Source organism: Dasypus novemcinctus, chromosome 7, assembly GCF_030445035.2.
Source record: "Dasypus novemcinctus isolate mDasNov1 chromosome 7, mDasNov1.1.hap2, whole genome shotgun sequence".
NCBI classification, from domain to species: Eukaryota; Metazoa; Chordata; class Mammalia; order Cingulata; family Dasypodidae; genus Dasypus; species Dasypus novemcinctus.
In genome coordinates, this window is record NC_080679.1 from 117,086,788 (window position 1) to 117,104,270 (window position 17,483).

The 17,483-nt window shown below is 35.5% G+C and overlaps 1 protein-coding gene and 1 long non-coding RNA gene across 3 annotated transcripts in view; one reads left to right on the forward strand and one right to left on the reverse strand.

Moving 5' to 3' along the window:
- Positions 1-17,483, forward strand: part of NCKAP5 (NCK associated protein 5) — a 1,037,301-nt gene that overhangs the window by 397,166 nt on the left and 622,652 nt on the right.
- LOC111761741 (uncharacterized) overlaps positions 1-17,483 on the reverse strand; it is a 28,425-nt gene that overhangs the window by 2,840 nt on the left and 8,102 nt on the right. For both annotated transcript variants that reach the window (XR_011649288.1, XR_002795013.3), the window contains exons 3-4: positions 8,841-8,936; positions 6,880-6,946 (exon numbers count right to left, since the gene is read on the reverse strand). This is a non-coding gene — a long non-coding RNA (uncharacterized lncRNA). The remainder of the gene's footprint in view (positions 1-6,879; positions 6,947-8,840; positions 8,937-17,483) is intronic.

The window sequence follows — 17,483 nt, forward strand, 5'->3', positions numbered from 1 at the left end:
AACCTGCACTTGCCACCCAAGGAGAGTTCTAGAATCTCTCTTAGCTCCTGTAATATCTTATCAAGGATTAGTTTGCCAAATTAGATACACAGGGAAATCTGAGTCTTGGAAATTGTTTACAAAACAAAGAATGGAATGGAAGAAAACCACAAAAAGTTCAGCGGTTCGAGATGTCAGAAGGTACATTAAAGATGTTACAGTGTTTTTGTTTCTAACAACATGTTCCTACCACCCTGACGTCTTTATTACTCCTTCCTACATGCACACTCTCTCCTGGTCCAGGCTCTTCTCATATCCCATGGTGTCCTAGCCCATGCCTGTGTTAATATTATCCTTTTGACAATTCCCAACAGACAAGCCCTACCCAGCCTTCTCAGTACAGCCTAACTCCTCCTGCTCCACAGCTCCTCATACCGATTCCTCAGGCCTACTGGACTCCTTTTTTTTTCTTCTGAATTTTAGCCTATACCACACATGTACACATAACTATGTACATCTTGTCAAAATCCCCAAAGTTATTCCAGGCACCTTAATTTTTATTGTATAAATATTGTCATCACCTTGCCTTATGTTTCTCTTAGATATCAAATGGTGACTAGCATAGGGTTGAGCATAATAGGTGAGTTCACTTAACACGTATTGATTTTTTCAACAGGGAAGGTAAAGGTTCTGGGTGGTACTCCTGCTGGTTAGACTATATCAAAAATATTTATTTGAGGTGCCAGTTAGTGACACTGCAAACCCAGGAGTATCCAGAAGTCCAGTGACTACATGGTATGAATGCAGAACACTGAATTTATCATGATGCAAGGAATTGGAGATGTTCTGTTTGACAAATCGAAGACTTAAGGGGCAGGCCTGATAATTGTAGCTGAGTTGCCTGGTGGAGAAGAGATTGGTAACATCCTGGGATATTCATAAGGACAGAACCAGGGAACCAACTGTCTGACTTAAAACTTGACAGATTGTAACTCAACACTAGAAAGAAATGTTCTAACACTTATTTCCATCTAACAGTGGGGGAAGGTGTTCTTGAGATAGCAAGCTCTGTGCCACTGCGGTCGGTCACTGCTGGGTAACCGTCTTTGAGATCTAGTATAGAATGGGTTTTGCTACAATGAGTAAGAAGAGCCAGACCCTCTGCAACCTGGATGACTCAACATCTGGCTTTTACCCTCTGGCCCTAATTCTGCCATCAGTAGCTCTACTTTTAATGGCTACTCCCTCCTCTGCAGCCCTCCCCTTTTAAATATATGAAGGCAGGTTTTCATATTTGCCCTCCATCTTCACTATTCACTAGGGAAGTGTGCAGGTTCCCTCCACTTAATCATGGCCACCCTCTACTAGACATATTCCACTTTGTCAATTTTCCTCTTAACATGTGGAGCGCCAACATAAACATAATATATTTTATTATGACCAGATTACAAGTTCAGTTTTAGTCATCCTTTGAGAGAAGGTTGTTATTATAACTTTATGCTTTTTCCCCTTGGTGGTACTAATTGTTAATAACCTTTCGGCAAAATAGCTAGAATTCCAACATTGCATCATGCATATCCAATTACTCTCTTGTGAACTCCAAGAATATAAATCATTATTTCAAGAAAGGGCAAGGAGTGTTTTAAATTTAGAAAATCCATTCTTCTTTTCTCCAAGGTTCCTTTGCTCTGTTTTTTGTTTGTTTGTTTTGATTTGTGTTAAATAACCATGACCTCTTTCAGATCTTTTTTCCAGTGCCGAGGTTCTATTTATAGTTAACAGGTCAGAGTGAAATTAATAATTACAAGTAAATTAGATCATTCCTGACCTTGGTAGAACTTTTATTAGGCAATTACTCTGGCCTCCAGAAGGAAGAAGGGGGTGAGTTTCAGAACATAACTGAAATAGGCAATTATTAATGTAACATTTAAAATTCCAGCCTTTAGGAATTTTGGGAAGGATAATTCTAGAAAAAGGAAACAAAATTCATCAGAAAATATTTATCTAAAGCACAGCCATAGAGTCTGAAACTACTGGATGTTTGGGTATTGCAAACGTTTGCCTTGGTTTACATTTAGATTTTTCCCATATCAGCCATATTATGACAGTGGTATCAAAACGATTTCAGTTTTTAAAAAATACATTGTGCTTTAAGTTTCAGATCCTTTAATTTGGAAATCCAATTCCACTTCACAGTTTTTTGCATGCCCCTCACCCCACCCCCAGTCCCTGAGAGGTTTATTTCTGGCCCATTTACTACATTAGCAGAAGAGTTTATTTTTCTGGCTCAGTGCTCAACCATTATTATAATATATAAGTTCCATTCTCAAGCAGTTTTAAAGTGGAACCATTATCTTCCTCCACATAATTTTAAAGTTAACATTTGAAAATCACTTTCAACTTTGGATAGCAGCTGAACAACAATTATATAGCGTTTGCATCCATCTTTGTCACTTTGCTGAAGATTTTGCAATAAATACAATGTAGATTATTTTTCCTGTCAAAGGGCTGCTAGACACTGAAGTAAATTAATTAGCTTGGACCACTGTCAAATTTGGATGTGCTGATGTTGTCACACACAGAAGGCGTGAGCGGAGATACTGATGAAAGGCAAACGCTTATTCACTTGTCAGCAGGAAACATATTGAGGGTCCGTTAGGGTGGCTCAAAAAGATCGTTTTGGAAATCACTTAGGTATCTATGACAGAGGACCCATGAAACCACTGGGCCAGTGAGATCTTTTTCTTAAGGAACCTGGGAGGTAGGCTGATTTTCTCTACTTTGTTGGTAATGGGGGTACTCTAGATGTAGGGGTAATATAATGAGAAGAGATTTTTATTTGCTTGCATATATGTTTGCATATTTTGATGGGAAAACCACAAGATGTTCAGAGGTTCAGGAAGTCTGAAAGGTTTCCTGCTTCTCATCTGAGCAAACCAGAGAAGACAAGTGTGGATTCATCCTTTCAACAACTTTCTCATGGGACTTCAAAGGCTTGATTCTTTATGTTAACTGAGAATGTGGAACTATTCCTTATGCTTGTGTTTGGGTATAAGAAACTTTATATAGAGCTGTTTTGGTTAATACGTAGTCAAAAATTGGTTCCTCGAGTGTTTGCCCTCTACTTACAAGCCCAGAAATCTAGCAGTTTCTTATAGAATTTCAAATGCAGTGTTTGGAGGCATTTGCAAATGGAAGCAAGACTTGCCATGCACCATGGTGGCCGTGTGCCCACCTTGGACTTTGGCCCAAGCATTGGGAGCATGGGGAGTCTTTGATGTCAACTTCAAACATTCATAATATGACCCAAACATACTATATTTTTCCTTATTAAATGTGATGGGCCTGTCATTAATTTATATAAGCCATTTAAAAACTCTATTTCTAACTTCTCTTATCGGCTAATGAGTTTTGTAAACTTAATCTCCACTTGGTGGTTACTGCTTCCTTTTATTTGTTCTAAATTCACACGGACTTCATGAGGTCACCTCTCAGACACTTTAGGATTTAGTGAATATTCCACATTTACTCTATTCGCATTATTTACAATTATACAGACTTTACTCACTTTGCTTCTAGCAAAGAATACTCACAGCAAAACCACAAGAGTAGCCCCAGACCATTTTGTGTTTTCTTGATTCTGTTATCATTGCAAGTGATATATACATTAAGTATTATACTAGGAGTTTTGGTCTTGAGTCTGCAACTCTGTAACTGTGGGCTTCTCATTTGGACACTCGATCCCTGATATAGAAGGCAGAAATTTGGACTAAAATTCCTTTTCAACTCTTTTTTGAGTCTGTGACCATCTATGAAAATGTCAACTGTGGAGCTTACATTTGAAACTTATGGAAATAAAATTCAAATCAAACAGCCTCTTTTAAATTGTAATTAATATTTGGGGGGATAGCAGGGAGTTTTGTAAATACAGGCAAATTCTTGGATGAGACATTCTAAAGTGTTCCACTGAATTAGTATATCAGGGTGGAAACAGAGGATGAAGTTTTTTTGGTCCTATCACCTCCCTCTCCTATAACTTGTCAATCTTAACCATTTTCATGGCTGCTCATGATATTCCAGTAACCTGGTGGGCATTCTGTCCTCTAACTTTTTCACTCCTCTTTCTCTCTAAAATCTCAGTTGGAATGCAATCTCTTCCAAAAAGCATTCCATGATTTCACATTTAAAATAAACCCTTCTGTCTCTAAACTTCCATAACGTTTTGTGTGTATATGTACTATAGAGTTTATTTCATTCTAATATATTATAGGTGTATTAAACAGTAAGCTCCTGGAAGAAGGAAAAGATGCCTGTTCATTTCGGCATCCCCTTGAGGCCTAGTGAAGTATTTTGCACAAAGCAACCACTCCAGAATTGTTTGGTTGGGTCGATGGATGGATGGATGAATGGTCAACCGTTACTTTGGTGCCAGTATTGAGGCAGTGGGAATTCTGATAGCAAAGAGCAATTCCATTAGGCCACCACTCACCATGTTTCTACAGAGGAGGGGGCTATCCAATTATATCTCCTAGAATCTAACTATTGGTTGACTTTCTCTTAGGTCCCATTCCTCTTCTTTAATACTTTCCTTTCTGGTGGGTGCCTTCTACTTTAGTTCCCATTATTTGACTTGGTGGAAGCCTTCTGTTACAAACCGCCTATTAGAAGGGATTCATTCATGAACTATGTTGCTTAAACTAGCCCTACCCAGCACTCTCAACTCACTACGTTAGTGTTCTATGTTCACACTCTACATTCATCTTCTAGCTGTCATATTCTGTAAGACCTGTTGTCCATTCTGGTGTCTTTATTCTCCCAGGTCCTCCTGCTTGCTAAACAAAATCCTTCTTTCACTAATGGCATGTCTTCTGCCTCCTGGATCAATATTACTTAGGATGAAGACAGAGCTTATTTTAGTCTCTCTCATTTGGTCATGGGCCTTTTCTCAAAAACTCTTGATTTATGCAGCCCAGGTGGGCTCAAGGTTGCATTCCCAAGATGTTCCACCTCTCTGTTTTGGCCCTACTCCCTGGTCTTGCTCATAAGAGCAATATGGCATATACAAAGTTTGAAACAAAATAACAATAGTAACACTTTACTATATAGCAATATAATTCTAAGCATTTTAAATTATTAACTCCTTTACTCCTCAGAAAAATTCTAAGAGGTTTAGTCGTCCTGTTTTACATATAAGGAAAATGAAGCACAAACAGGTTAATTAATGAGTCTGGTCCAAAGGCTTGGCCCTTAACCATTACACGTTAAAACTCAATGAGCTGCTGACAAATATTTCCAGTCCTCTACCTAAAGGCACATAATAGGCTTGCAGCTCCTGCCCTCTGTGGCTGGGTGGGAGGATGTGACTCATTTTGGCCAAGTTGTTAGCAGAAGTGACTTGTGTCACTTCCAAGTCAAAGCATTTAATTGGAGGTGTGAGACCCTGCAGTGTGCTCTTTCCCACTAGTGTGGCACCTGGCAGTGCTCATGAGCAGAGGCTACTGCCAGCATGTAGTGTGAAGAAGAAATAAACTTCTGTTTCAAACCACTAAAAGCTGGGGGTGGTTTGTTACTATTGTATAACTTTGTCTATTCTGACTCTATATATAAGCCAAAATTGTATAAAGACCATACATATTCTCTCTGGTGCCTAGAATATGTTTCTAAAAGTTAATAATTTATTATAGTGCTACCATTCTTCAATCCCTGAAGAGCCATAGGCAGTTTTGGTTCTTTTTTTTATTGTATCCCCAATATTCCTCCAGAGTACCTTTTAAAATCCTATTCCTTTCATAATAAATGCTGTGGCCCATTCTTCTTAACATGACTTTAAATTTACATTGTTAAATCGCTTATATATTATCCTTGTGATTTTAAGATTTTATAGGATATTTTAGAAAGTTGATAGCTGATGTATCCCTAATGCATACAAATAAATAGATTGAAGAAAATCCACATTTACATTTTGGGAAAATACATTAATCTTGAATGTGCAAAGGACAAAATGAACCAATATTAACAACTATAATTGCCTTTGTAAAGAAGGCTAAAGTGGATGTCCATTCATTAGGAGTAGTATATTTTAATTATTTGGAAATAATCTTAGCTGTAGTTATTGCTGGCTATAAAAAGTTAATTTAGGTTAAACTGTAAAAGTTAATTAGCTAAAATTGCTCTTATTTTTACTATTAAAAATGGAATGTCTATGACAGTCAGGGCTGTAAAATGAATTGTTTCAGAAATTTGAGCAATCAGATTTACAACACACATTTAATTACTCTAGTTGTTTCAAAATGTATTTCAAAATTATAATTATTCCATTTTTAAGTACATATTCATATTTTAATAGCTGTATAAGAAGGCAGTATTATTTAGGGCAGGGGCTAGCAAACACTTTCTGTAAAGGGCCAGATAATAAATAATTTTGACTTTACTGGCCATATACCTATGTTCACTGTCACAACTCTCAACTCTGTAGTCATAGTGCAAAAACATCCAAAGGCAATACATGAGTGAATTGTTGTGACTGTGCTCCATTAAAATATTTTTTATAAAAACAGGCTAGCTCTGGACTACAGATGCCAACTCCTGATCTAGAGTGAGATTTTCAAAACTTTCTTTTATAGGTTTGTAATTCTTAAGTTATTAATTCCTGAATAACTAAAAAGGATTTGGTCTTTACAAATTTGATTTTGTACTCTCCTATACTTTTTTTTAGGAGGTACCAGGAATTGGATCCAGGACCTCGTACGTGGCAAGCAGGTGCTCAACCACTTGAGCTACATCTGCTCCCCTTTCCTGTACTTTAAAGACAGCCCTTAAAGCTGCCTTGCTAACCCCTGTGGCACCAAAGATCCCACCAATCTGGGCCTTGAGTGCTGAAAAGCGAATGAGGATACTCACAGCCTGCTCCCAGTTCTCTCCATTAATCCATGTGGTCCTAAATGTTGTATAAGTGCCATTTTCTTCTCTATAAAGCAAGAAGGAATAATGGTACTAGGTCATTTCTCAGTTGCTTTCACAATATAATATTCTAAGATTCTATTATTAGAAACATTAAAAATTCAAATCCATAAATCATCAAGTAAATATTATAAATAGCCTTGTAAAACACTTTCAGCACATAGTGAGAATGTCACCATGTTACTGGCTTTTTGTTTAAATTCTTCCAAAAAATAGACTCAAATATATTTTCATATTTGTTGGCAAATCACAGAAGGTATCTCCATGACATGTTAGGGGAGTGGATATTGAATTTTCTAAATGTGAGTTTAGTTTAAATATTTTACATCCTTCCCCTTATGCAGTCACTTTTGCCATGCATAGATGCACTGAGCTCTGATTTTGATGAGTCGGGGAGAAATTTAAAAATAAGCATGTATGTGCATGAGGGTAAATTTCCCCCTTCTGTGCACTTAGGCTATTACTTTGCTTATAGTTTCCTCAATATAAAGGAGGGCATTCTGAGAAAATAAATATATGGGCAGATGTAGATATACACACTCTGTACATACATAATACTAAAATATACATATGTATGTATGTATTCATGCATACTAATTTCAGGAAACAGTGTAAATAGAAGATCTGAATGCAAACAATTAAGTCAAATACCAAGAAGATATGCTACTAAAAGTTGAGGTCACAAACATTTTTGTAGCTTAGGTACCATTAGCTTTTTATTTTGAGAACCTGGCATAATAACTGGTATAACAGATGATTAACCAATTATTGTTGAATGAATAATTACATTAATAAAAGAAAATTAATCTTTAAGAAATGGAATGGAATAACAGAGCATGGGTGTGTATTTTTGTGTGTTATAAAACTCCAGGAGAATAACCAGGCACTTTTTAGTGCATGCCATTGTTTCTAAATTTCATTAATGTTGATAATGATATAGAACAATGGTCTGCTTAATTATGACTGCAAAAATAAATGGAATCTCTTTTTAAGTTACTATGCTGAATTTAACTGGCTCTGGACTCTAGCCACAGAGTTTAATTATTGAAATAATCAAATCCTTACTTAAGACTGTGGTGTAACAGAGACTTTCAAGTGGCCATGTAACAAATGTACAGGATAACATTCTGGGATGAATCCCAAATTTATAAGTCTTGTGATATTAGTGCTTTCTTCAAAAATGAAATTTCTTATAACAAAATGATTTAGTCCTAATAATTTTCATATCAGCAAATATTTAGAGTTACAATGTATAAAATGGTGTAGAAGCTGCCCAATGAAGGATTACAAATTGAGTAATAGTTTGCAATGCAAATCTAGCAGATAATAGAAGCCATAAAATCAGGATAAAAAAGGAATATTTGGAGAACAAAGACAAGTTAGAGAAAAGTTTAGCAACAAATTTCAATTATAGACAATGCAGCGATGAATAACTGTATGGCTAGGTATTTTTGTAATCTTGAAGATGTACCTTCATGGCAAACTCCCAGAAGTGGGAATACTGACTCAAATGGTAAATGCTTATGGAGTTTTTTGGATATTATCAAATTCTCCTCCAAAATGGTTGTACCAATTTATATTTCCACCAGCAATGTAAAAGACAATGTTCAATCACTCTCTTGCCAATAGCATGAGTTATCAAACTGCAAAACTTTTTCTAATCTGATAGATGATAAATGGTATCTCAAGTGTAGATTTTTTTATTGTTTCTAATTTTTATCACTTTTTAAAAATGTTTTTTTTTAGAATAATTTCAAACTTATGGGACAGTTGCCAAAATAATGCAAACATACATAGAACTCCAACTCACTGCAAATCTCCCAGACACCCATATCCACCAATTTTAATATCATTTTTTGCCAGCTTTTTATCTATCCATCCATCCATACATACATACATACATCTGTCTGTCCATCTGTCCATCCATCATTTTCTGAATATTTGAAAAGACGTTGCATACATTATTCTCCTTGAACAAATACTTCCATGTAGATTTCCTACAAACAAGGATATTCACTTATGTAATCACCTTAAGTGAAGTTATCAAGTTCAAGAAATTTAACATTGATATATAGTTGTTTACATTCCATATTCCAATTTTTTCTTATGCCACAGTAATGTCCTTTGAGCTACTCTCTTCCATTCTTAGATCCCATCTAGTATCCTCTATTGCATTTAATTGCCATTATTACCATTATCTTTTAGATTTCTCTTTTTTTTTTTGTTTAATTGTGGAAACATATGTAACATAAAACTTGCCATTCCAGCCCCTCCCAAGCATACTATTCAGTGGAATTAAACACATTCACAAAGATGTATTATACTCTCCACCATGCATTACAAGAACTTTCCCTTTACTCCAAACAGAAATTCTACCATTTTGTGTTAATGCCTCTGCATCTCACCTCTAATAATCTGTACTCTACTTTCTATCCTAGGAGTTTGCGTATTTCCTGAAAATTTTGTGGTTACCATGGGGCTTAAATTTAATATCCTGAATCTATAACAATCTTGTTTGCTTTGATACAAATTTAACTTCTATAGCAAATATAAATTATGTTCTTATACTCCTCCATCCCCCACCTTTATGTAACTTTTATCAAAAATTACATATTAATATACATTATGAGTTCAAACCATTGATTTAGCATTGTATTTTGTGCATTTGTCTTTTAGATCCTGTAGGAAATATAAAGTGGAGTTACAAATTAAAAAAAAAATACAATAGTACTGGTATTTATATTTACCCATGTTATTATATTTACTGGATCTCTTTATTTCTTCCCATGGCTTAAGTCAATTGTCTACTGTCCTTTCCTTTCAACCAGCAGAATTCTTTCTCACATTTCTCGTGGGGCTAGTCTAGTGGTGATGAAATCCCTCAGCTTTGGTTTATCTTGGAATATCCCAGATACAAGTTTTGAAGGAAAGTTTTCAGATATGGAATTCTTAGTTGGCAATTTTTTTGCTGCCAGCCTTTAAATATGCTGTCCTGTTGCCTTCTTGCCTCTATGGTTTCCAATGAGCAATCAGCACTTAAACTTATTGAGCCTCCCTTTTATGTGACATAAGAATTCTCTTTATCTTTGGCATTTGACAGTTTGGTTGTGACCTAGCATGGTATGGGTCTATTGGGTTTACCCTATTTGGAATTCGTTGAGCATCTTGAATGTGCATATTAATATCTTTCATTAACTTTGGGAAGTTTCAAGCCATTATTTCTTTGAATATTCTCTCTGCCTCTTTCTCTCTTCTTCTGGAAGTCTCATGATGCATATTATTGGTGTGTCTCATGGTGTCCCCCAGGTTCCTCAGGCTCTGTTCACTTTTCATTTTTCTTTCTTCTGCTCCTCAACCTGGATGATTTCAAATCTCTTATCTTCAGGTTCACTGATTCTTTCTTCTGCCAGCTCAAATCTGCAGTCGAACCCCTCTGGGAATTTAAAAATTGCTGTTATTTGGTCTTTGGTTCTGTTTGTTTCCTTTTAATAATTCCCATCTGTCTACTGATAATCCTTTTTGTGTTCATCTGTCATTTTCTTGATTTCTTTTAGTTCTTTGGCCATGTTTTCCTTTAGCTCACTGAGCATGTTTAGGACCATTTTCTGTTGTTTTTTTAAAATTTTTATTAAGAAGTCATAAGCTTATAAAACAATCATACATAATGTACAGAATTCCCATATGTCACTCCTCCATCAACACCTTACATTGTTGTGGAATGTTTGTTACAGATTATGAAAGAACATTCTCAGACTATTAATACTAATGTGGTCTATTTTGGCATATTATTTTTCCATACACCCCATATTATTAACACTATGTATTAGTATTGTATATTTTTCCATACACTTGGAATATTTTTCCATGCACCCTCTATTATTAACATTATGTATTAGTATTATATACTTGCTATAGTTCATGAGCGAACAATCATATCTGTATGTTAACTACAGTTCACCTTCCATCACACAGAGTTCACTGTGTTATACAGTCCAGTGCATCATACATTCTATCCAAAGTGTACATTCAGTAGTTCTCACTTTCATCAGAGTTGAGCAGCCATTGCTTAAGTAAACCTTTAAATGTTTTCCTTAGTCCAAAAGGAAAGTCCCATACTGTCCTAGTATTGACTCTTAGAGATGATATAGTACCCTCTTTGACATTGATGCAAGGATATTACAATATTGCTGTTAACTATAGTTCATAAGTTACATTAATTGTATTTTACCCATTCATCACCATATTCTTATCACCTTGCAATAGTGATGTACATTTGTTCTAGTTCATAGAAGAACATTTTTTTATTTGTACTATTAACCACAATCCTTATCCAACTCAGGATGCACAGTCTCTAGATTATTCTCTTTCTTTCAATTGACTTTTACATCCTTAGATTACCCCTTTCAGCCACAATCCCATTTATAAACCAGCCATGTCAGTTATACTCATGAAAATGTGTTAATATCAACTCTATCCATATCCACACTTCTACAGTCAAGCTAATTGAAAATTATACAGACATTAAGCATCAGAAGACCAATTTTTAAGTTTTTTCTGGAATGTCCCAAGTCTGATCCTCCTCACTGATGGTTTCTAATGCTTTAATATTCTCCTTTGCTGGGCCATTGCTTCCAGTTTCTTTTATGTTTTGTAATCTTTTGATGAAACCTGGAAATATTGCTAATGTATTACTGCTGAAACTTAGACTCTGAGACATCTGTTCCTTAAGCATTTATTCAGCTAGTGTTATGACTGAGCTCTCTTTGAATGCTAGGAGCTTACAAATAAAAAAGAGGGGAAAAGAGGAAACACCTTTCCCAGTCTTTGCAGATTGATCCATGCCAGTATTCTCCTTCAGGGTCTATCTATACAGTGAGTTTAGAGAATAGCTCCAGGCCAAAGCGTAGGGACTGCCCTGATCCCTTCTATTTGTGTCTTGTCTTAGGCAAGCATGTTTGACCCTAGGAATCCCCCAGAGTCCTCCCATTTACAGGGGATACATAAGTCCCCCTTCCCGAGGAACCTCATAGTCCCAGGCAATGTACTATACGTTCTACAGCCACCAATCCCTTGCTTCAGGCAGCTAACTTGGCTGCTCTTCCATAAGGTTCAGTAGGAGAGCTCTATGGGCCACCTTCTACATGCAGTGCAAATTCAGAGACAGCAAGTCTTTCAGGCCACCACTAGATGGATTGGGCCAAACATACAGGCTTCCAGTATGTGCACATGGGTTGCTCTGCTCTCTCTGGAACTGGGGCCTGCATTGGGAGGGTATGCTAGCTCTATGCCCATCTGCTGAGTGGTGGGGCATGGTCCAGCCAGGGAGCCAGGAAGTCCTACTGTTTTTAAATAGCCTTTTTCTTGATTCACATTCACCCTATTAATAGTCTGTTTTCTGGAGCTTTGGGAAAGATAGTCTGCCAGTTCTTTCTGGTTGTTCAAAGGTTCTCAGGTGAGGGGGTGGGGGAAGACTGCCCTGAAGGTTCTCATTCTGCCATCCTGATTGGTGTGGACCTGTTCATAACTGTGTAGTTTTAATTTGCATTTCCCTAATTATAAGTGAACTTGAACATTTTCAGAAGTCACCATTATATTGTTTTATAGATTGTCCATAAATTATACCCATTTTTCTTTTGGGGTTTTGGTATTTTCCCCTCACTTTTAGAAAGAGTTCTTTATACATTTAGGAATATTAACTCATTAATTATATGTTACAAATATTTCCTCCCAGTTTGTCAGTGGTTCCTTTGATTTTAATTAATTAATTAACCCTGTGTGGTACGCAGAATAATGGCCTCCCAAGGATGTCCATGTCCTAATCCTCAGAACTATCAAAAACATGGCAGGTAAGAACATGGCCAAAGTAACTTGGAGTATGATTAAGTTAAAGGCTTTGAGATGGGAAGTATATCCTGGATTTATAGGTGAGCCCAATATCATCACATGGGCAATTAACAGAAGAGAATCTTTCCTGGCTGTGATCAAAGAAGAGTAAGAAAGAGGCAGTGTTGCTGGCTTTGAAGGTGGTGGAAGGGGGCCATGAGCCAAGCAGTGTGGGCTGCCTCTAGAAGCTGGGAAAGGCAAGGATATGGATTCTTTCCTAGACCCTCCAGAAAGCTGGCACGGATTATTGTCCTGTGAGACTCATTGGACTTCTGACCTGCAAAAGTGTAAGAGAACAAATTTGCATTATTTTAGGGCACATAGTTCATGACAATTTGTTACAGCAGCAGTAGGAAACTAATACACCATGATATATATACATATAATGTAGTCAAATCATTTTTCTTTTCTTTTATTGCATGTGGAATAAGAGTCATTGTTAGGAAACCATCCTTTTAACCCAGGTTATAAAGGAATTCACAATTTCTCTACTTCCATATTTTCACTTTTTACATTTAGATTCCTGATCCATTTGGAGTTTATTTTTGTGTATGATTTGAGGTATGCATTTAGTATTTTTGTTGTTGTCAAATAGCCAACTGCTTGTCCCACACCATTTTTTTCAAAAGCCCATGTCTGACCCAGTATTTTTGAAATGCCATATTTATCATGTAGTGAATTTCCTTATCGATGTCATCTGTTTCTGGACTTCCTAACCTATTTCTGCCCTATTTGTCTGCCCTGCTGTCTATTCATGCATACTGTTTTTATTATAGAAGCTATATAGTATTTTTACTATATGTAGAACTATTTCACAAACTTTCCCTTTCATTGTTTTACTGCATATTCTTCCCAAGTTTTTTTCACATGAACTTTAGTATTAAGTCATCTAGTCCAAAAGAAACTGTTAGTAATTTTATTGGAATTTTGTTAACTTTAGAAATTATCTTAAAACCAACATCTTTATAATGTTTAGTCATTGTTTCCCAGAATAGGAAGGGTCTTCCATTCCTTCCAACTTATTTTTTATGAGTTTCAGGACTTTAAAATTTTCTTCATATAGGTTTCATATATTTCTTTATATGTTTTCATATTTTATCTTCTTTGTTGCTAATATATATGAGGTTTTCAATACCAGTATATGCTCTATGAGTCTACTCTGTGAGCATAAGAATGCAATGAATTTCTCTATACAATGTTTTACTGAATCTGAATTCTTTTATTGTTGGAGCTACTTTTTGTCATTCTCTTCATTTCCAGATATATTAACAAGTCATCTGCAAATAAAGTTTTTACATTTTATTTTCTATTTCTTATGCTTTTAGTTGATTTTTCTTATATAATTTCTTATACAATTGCATCAACTTACATAACTGTGTAACTGTGTATACTGTAAAAAATATTAGACAAGGTAGTGATTATGGAAGTTTATTTGAGCAGTTTACAATTCATAAATCTGGCAGCAGCCAAACCACATGAAAAGGAGCTCCAATGAGTTGGTGGTGGGGTGTGGATAGGGAGAGTTTATAAAGACAAATGCTTAAGCAAGGGAGGAAATGTTCTTATTGGCTGATGTCAATTTTCCATTTTACATGGGGGGTCTTACAAAGTGAGGAGCAGATATACATTGATTAATGTGGTATGCTTGTCTATTCTGATAAAACTATTTCTACTGAACCCACACTGGTTTATCACCAGGTGTTTATCTACATATTTGAAGGATATATTCGATTGTTTCATTTTCTCAGAAAGTTCCTGCAGGCGAATTGTTTGTCTTCTGGAAAATCCTTTCTCACAAGGGGTCTCTCCTGGCAATAGCAAATGCATACAGCCATTTTATTTTACTTAACACTATATATTATGTGTGTGTGTATTTCATCATGTTTAGAGAAAATACATCAATCCCTGTCTTCTTGGGCTATTCATTAGGAAGGGCGTTAAATTTTTTTGTCAAAGACTTTGCAAACATTGATGAAGAAAATCATTTTCATCTTTCTCACAAGATTTATTAATATGATATATTAATGGACTAATACTGGACCAAAGTTGCATTCCTGGACTACTGCCACTTTGTCATGACATCTTTTTTAATAGTTTTATTTCACATTCAAAAAAATAATAGAAAGAGGCAGCTCAGCATGTTATGGAAGCAAATCTAAAAAGTTCTCTCCAGATGATTTTATCTCATCTAATTCCAGCTCATAACTCAATTGTTCCTATAGTGTTCAGAAATATATACAGATGAACAGATTAGTTATATAACTTGGTAAAGGTGTTCCTATTAATGAAAAAAATGAAGAGAAAAAAATGCTTAATCATATTCATATCTCACAAAACTAAACCCCATATTCTATTTTTTGACCTTCAGCATTAATATACTACCAACTTTGCTTTTGCTACAAAAACATTACGATGTTACCATTAACTATAGTCTATAAATCAGTTATTATTTTCTCATGTATCACCACTTTCTTAACACCTCATAGTACTACTGATGTATTTTTTTAATGTGACATTTTGCTAATATTTATAATTTTTATATTGTGATATTGGTCTGTAACTGTCTTTTTAGCTTTCTTTATCAGGCTAAATTATCCATGTTATATTTGATATATAAAATCAATTGTACTAAGGAATTGCTGGGTCTTAGAGTATGACTACCTTCAACTTTCCAAATAGGGCCAAATTGTTCACACCTGCAGTATATAAGTGTTCTTTACACACATCCTCACCAAATCTTTGTAATTAGAATTTTTTTTGCAATCATGTTGCATATGAAATAGCATGCCATTATTGTCCTAATCTGCATTTCCCCAATTACTATTGAGATTGAACTGTTTTATTTATTGCCATTTAATTATCTGCTGTGAACTGACTATATACTTTCCTTTATTCCTCGGTTTTTCTTTTTCTTTCTTAAGTTTTCTAACTGATTTGTGGTCCTTTATAAATTTTGGATAATGATTCTTTTTAAGATCTATGTATTTCAAATACATTCATCTAGTCTGAGCCTTGATGTTCATTTGTTTATGGTATTTCTTCTTCTCAGAGTGGTTCAAAATTTTAAGGTGGTAAAATACTTCATTATCATACATTGCAACCTGAGGATATGGAGGTAGTCTCCTTGCATTTTTTAGGAAAGTTTTGTAGATTTGCTTTTCACATTTAGTTCTAAAGTTGAGTTTATTTTTTGTGACTGGCCCAAGATTGGGTTCTAATTTTGTCTTTTCCATTCCGATATAAAGTTTACCTAGCACCACTTATTCAGTAGTCCATTTATTTCTGATGTACACCTTGCTTTCACATGTGTATATTTGTTTCTAGGTCCCCTTTCTGCTCCATTGCTCCATTTATTTATCTTAGTAGCCTGTTGAATTACCTGTTGAGTTTTATATAGGAACATGCCTGAATCTTCTGGGAATGTTAGTGGAGTCTCTCAAAGATTATTTGCTTGTTTGGGGGCCCTTTTCCCCTTTAAAAGGAATTTCAGAATTATCTCATAAAGTTCTGTTTATGAAACTGCTGGGATTTTGACTCATAATGTTTCACATTTAAAGATTAAGTAGGGAGATTGAGTCTCCTAACCCATTAGTATATAGCAAGTTATTTTCTAAATTGAATTGAGTTAGTTCTTTTATGCTCTTCAACAAAGTGTTCTCTATAAGGATATTTCACATCTTTAGATTAACTCTTAGGCAACTCCTAAATTTTATTTAAAATGGAATGGCCTAAGAATTTTACCTTTGTAATATTTTCGCATAGATGTAGGGATAAAGGACAATATAATTTGAATATATAGTTTTTTTATCCAGTAAACTTGTTATTCTTTTTTAAAATATATTTTTATCTTTTTAAAAGATACTTAGATTATACAAAATGTTACACACAAAAAAATATAAGGGATTCCCATATGCCCCACACCCCATACCTCCCACCCTTCCCCACATTAACATCTTTCATTAGTGTGGTACATTCACTGCAATTGAACACATCTGGAGCATTGCCACCAAGCATGGGTTATAGTTTGCATTGTAGTTTACACTGTCTCCCAAACTCAATTCTGAAGGTTATGGCAGGATATGTAATGGCCTGTATCAGTCATTGCAATGTCATTCAGGACAATTCCAAGTCCTGAAAATGTCCCCCTACTACACCTCTTTTTCCCTCTCCCTGACTTCAACACCTCCAGTGGCCACTGTCTCCACATCAATGATATTTCTTCCATTGCTAGAATTCCAATAAGTCTATAGAAGTATAACAGTAAGTACTCTCTAGTTCATATTTTGTTCCCCAATCCTGAGGCTTCTGGGATGGTGATGCCCACTCCACTTCTCATATAGAGGGGGCCTTGATCCCATTCGGCAGATGGATGGGACTCTTGCTTGTAGTTGTAGATTCTCTTGATTCTTTGGTATGGTGGTTGTCTATCCTCACCTCCTTGTTAGTAGTCCTGGGTGTATACCTGATGATGTGTCTCTAGTTCTCTTCAATTTTCTACAGAGGTCATAATATTGAATATAAATAATGACAGTTTTGTTCATTCCTGTCTAGTTTGTATACCTCTTGTTTTTGTCCTTCTTTGCGTTATTGCTCCAACTAGGTCCTTTAAGAAATGAAGAGTAGAAGGAATGGTAGGGGGAACATTATCTAGAGCAAAACTT